The 4,343-nt window shown below is 36.9% G+C and overlaps 1 long non-coding RNA gene across 1 annotated transcript; it reads left to right on the forward strand.

Moving 5' to 3' along the window:
• The first annotated feature begins 1,184 nt into the window (after positions 1–1,184).
• Positions 1,185–2,426, forward strand: LOC119262831. The gene is made up of 4 exons (XR_005129949.1): positions 1,185–1,391; positions 1,513–1,620; positions 1,737–1,806; positions 2,251–2,426. It is a non-coding gene; the product is annotated as an uncharacterized LOC119262831 (long non-coding RNA).
• The last annotated feature ends 1,917 nt before the right edge of the window (positions 2,427–4,343 follow it).

The following is a 4,343-nucleotide window of genomic DNA, read 5'->3' on the forward strand; positions in this document are numbered from 1 at the left end:
CTGGGACCGTGTGCTTTGGTCAGATGAAACAAAGATAGAGCTTTTTGGCAACAAATGCTGTAAGTGGGTCTGGCGTAACACAAGAGCTGAGTATGCAGAAAAGCACCTCATGCCCACTGTGAAATACGGGGGAGGATCAGTGATGCTGTGGGCCTGCTTTTCTTCCAAAGGCCCAGGGAACCTTGTTAGGGTGCATGGCATCATGAATGCTTTGAAATACCAGGACATTTTAAAACAAAATCTGGTGGCTTCTGCCCGAAAGCTGAAGATGGGTCGTCACTGGGTCTTTCAGCAAGATAATGACCCTAAACATATGGCAAGATCTACACAGAAATGGTTGACCACACACAGAATCAAGCTCCTCCCATGGCCATCTCAGTCCCCAGACCTTAACCCCATTGAAAACCTGTGGGGTGAGCTGAAGAGGAGAGTGCAGAGGAGAGGACCCAGGTCGCTGGATGATTTAGAGAGATTGTGCAAAGAGGAATGGTCGAAGATACCTCTTTCTGTGTTCTCCCATCTTGTGAAACATTATAGGAGAAGATTAGGTGCTGTTTTGTTGGCAAAGGGGGGTTGTACAAAGTATTAACATCAGGGGTGCTAATAATTGTGGCACACATTATTTGATGTTAAACAATTATTTCTTAATGTGGGATTTTTTTCCTACTGAATAAATGCACTTGAGATAAAGGTTGGATTTTGCTCTTTTTTCCATCGTGGTCCTATATTATTTAAAAAAACCCTCAATTTATTAGAAGCTAAAGAACACATCTTAACCAGGGGTGCCAATAATTATGGAGGGCACTGTACATCATTAAGTATCACTGGTTTTCCACTAGCTTAGCTTTAGCTTCCTGACTGAAAACATCTTTTTACTCAAGAACACAAACTCACAGAGCAAACTAATCAAAGTGTTACTTGACTTGTAACTTTGTTAAGCAATTTTCAGTCTAAGAAATTCCAAAAATTGTTATGTGCACAATCAATACAGAGTAATGGGTCAATTTGAAATGCACTTATTAATGAACTCCATAATAAAATACCTAATTGGTGATGTTGCATCAGTTTTCACTCCTTCTTTAAAAACTCTTTTAGCCTAAGAAGTTGTTACTTCACTCTGTATCACTTTCTCTCTCCTACAGATGGTGATGTGACTCTGGACATTCCTGTCCATCCTGTGTCTGAGGGAGATTCTCTGACCCTCCGCTGTTTATTTCGCTCCACAAAGCCCTCAAACCTCACAGCTGATTTCTATAAAGATGGATCACTGCTCCAGACCCAGACGACAGGAGAGATGATCATCCGTACTGTCTCAAAGTCAGATGAAGGTCTCTACCACTCTAAACACCCAGAGAGAGGAGAGTCACCACAGAGCTGGCTCTCAGTCAGAGGTCTGCTTCTTTAACAGAAAATATCTAATCATTATAATTTATATTTTAATAAGAATGCCCTCAGCAGCCATTTCTATTCTACATTACAGTGATTATACTGTGTGTGTATCATGTTTGTCAGGTTCAGGAGCTCCAGTCTCAGCACTCAGTCTGCTCAGTAGTTTAATGGCAGTGTCTCCATATTTGCTGGTGACCATCGTGCTGGGGGTCAAATGCTACAGAGCTCGAGGTAAAAACTCAGTCTTTTTGTGTTTATTCAAAGTGTTAGTAGTGTTTGTTTTTTTGCTACTATATAAAATCTGATAAAAGACTAATGCGGATTGTTCATCATTACGTTTTTCACAGCTAAACCTGATGAGCAGAGCAGAACATAAGCAATGATGGAAGCTGAAACATCTTGAGTGCTGAATGCCAGGTTTGTATATTAGAGTTACACTGATTAGAGACTAATAAGAAAAGACTAAGAAGTGTTTTACATAGACATCATTTCCTAAATACTTCAGGGCAAATGCTTCTGCTTATCCTTCTTAGTTAATGTTCATTACATTCATCAAATAAAATGCTGCCGTGATGGTGCTGAATAATGAGGAGAGTTGAATGTGTGACTGTTTGTGTGGAGGATTAATGTTCTAAAGGCTAAAACTTTAAGAAATGGAGACTGAAACTGCAGAGCTGAGACCTCACAGCAGGGGGCGCTGTCACAGTATTATTCTTTTACAGTTTATCACACTTCAGTTGTTATTAGTTATTTACTGTGTTGTTTACATCGATAGCAGTGTAAAAAAAACTTCACTAACAGAGATGAGACTCTCTCATTGTTGATATAATCCATAAATTAAAACAAGATTTGCTTCTACAGGAACTCCTGGTTTGGGTTTTAAGGAGTGAAGACAGAAAAGGACCTGAATACATTTAGACTGTCAGAATTATTTTTAGAAGAAGAAAAAAATCTCTCATGCATTAAAATGTAAACCCTCTGTCTCTTTTTATGGTCCTTCATCCCTGCAAAATGTTATGCTTTTACTCTACAATATAAAAGACTTGTCCATTTTCCATTTTAACTAAGTGTTTATATAAATATTAAACATATTTTAAAAGTATCAAAATAAAATAAAGCAGGGAAATATTGTAATTATTTTAATACTGTGTGATGGATTTGAATTATTTTTTATTTTCTTTGGTTTTGTTTTGGTATTATTATATATTTTCCATTGTCATGGGTTTTGATGCTGAATGCGTTCTAATCTGCTTTTTCAGTTTTATCTTCTGGTCTTTTATATTTTCCTCATATTCATGATCTAATGGTGACACAGTGCTATGTGGTCATATGTTTTAATGTTCTCCTTCTTGTGTTGAACCTCATTCATTTACTGTAAACTGACTGTGGTTCCTTTTTTAATGCAGTTAAATTACAATTGTAATAAAGTGTTCATGAAAGAAAACACTGCTTTGATGTTTTATCTGGCTGAATTGATTCATCAGTGAAACCTTCTAGGCCTTCAGAGGAGTCCTAATGAATTCTGGGAACTGAAAAATACTCGTCTGTAATTTTAAGGCATTTTTAAAAATTGTTGTATTTAAACTCTGCAATGATAAAACTCTGATTTCAATGTTAAGGTTTGGTTGGAAACAAAAGATGAAAGTCTTGAAACAGAAAAAGACACTTTGTTCTCCTCTGTGAAAGTTCTGGCTGCAGTCCAGCTCACCATCAGCATTTCACCACTGCTGTGATACAAACCCAATTCCTAAAGAGTTGAAAAGAGTTAAATATAAACAAAGCAGTGATTTGTAAACTTCTATAGTATTTCAATGAAAATAGCAGAAAGAAGAGATCAAATATTTTCTTAATTATAAATACTGCAGTGATTTTTTGTACAAACCCAATTTTTAAAAAGTTGTGATGCTGTGTAAAATGTAAATAAGTGTGAATAGAAACAGTTTGTGATGATTTACGAATCTCATAGACTCACAATAGATCATAAAACACATATCAGATGTTGAAGGTGAGACATTTGACAAATTCATGGAAAACAACTCATTTAGAACTTGATGGCAACAACGCATCTGAAAAAAGTTGATGGTTTGGGGGAGCATTAGTGCACATGGCATGGGTGATGTGCACATCTGTGAAGGCACCATTAATGCTGAATGAAATATAGATGTTTTGGCAACATGAGCTTCCATCCAGACAACGTCTCTTTCAGGAAAGGCGTTCTATATTTCAGCAAGACAATGATAAACTACATACTGCATCCATTACTACAGCATGGCTTCACAAAGGAAGAGTCTGGGGGCTGAACTGACCTGCCTGCAGTCCAGACTTTTCACCAATAGAAAACATTTGCCAGATCAAGAAAAGATAAATCTGACAAAGAGGACTGTTGAGCAGCTTCAGTCCCACATCAGACAAGAACAGGACAACATTCCTCTAATAAAACTCCAACAATTGGTGTCCTCACTTCCCATACATTTACAGACTGTTGCTAAAAGAAGAGGGGATGCTACACGGTGGTAGACGTGGCCCTGTCCCAACTGTTCTGAGATGCGTTGCAGCCATGAAGTTCTAAATGAGTTAAAGTTTTTCTGAAATGGTAAAATGTCTCACTTTCACCATCTGATATGTGTTCTATGCTCTACTGTGAGTGAAATATGGGTCTATGAGATTTAATCATGCATTCTGTTTTTATTTACACTCATTTACATTTTACACAGCAACTTTTTTGGAAGTGGGGTTGTAAATATATGTTTCCAAATTTGATGCCTGCAGCACATCCCAACATTGGGATGCATAATGTAAGACTGGGAAGTTTGTGGAAAGATCAAAAATACCTGTTTTGAAATTTTCCACAGCTCAACAGTTAACAGGTGATGCTGTCATGACTGGATATAAAAGGATCTTTATGTAATATATTTATAATATATTATATTAAAAATAATTAAAATAATTTAATT

This window comes from Pygocentrus nattereri, chromosome 29 (genome assembly GCF_015220715.1).
Source record: "Pygocentrus nattereri isolate fPygNat1 chromosome 29, fPygNat1.pri, whole genome shotgun sequence".
Taxonomy (NCBI): Eukaryota; Metazoa; Chordata; class Actinopteri; order Characiformes; family Serrasalmidae; genus Pygocentrus; species Pygocentrus nattereri.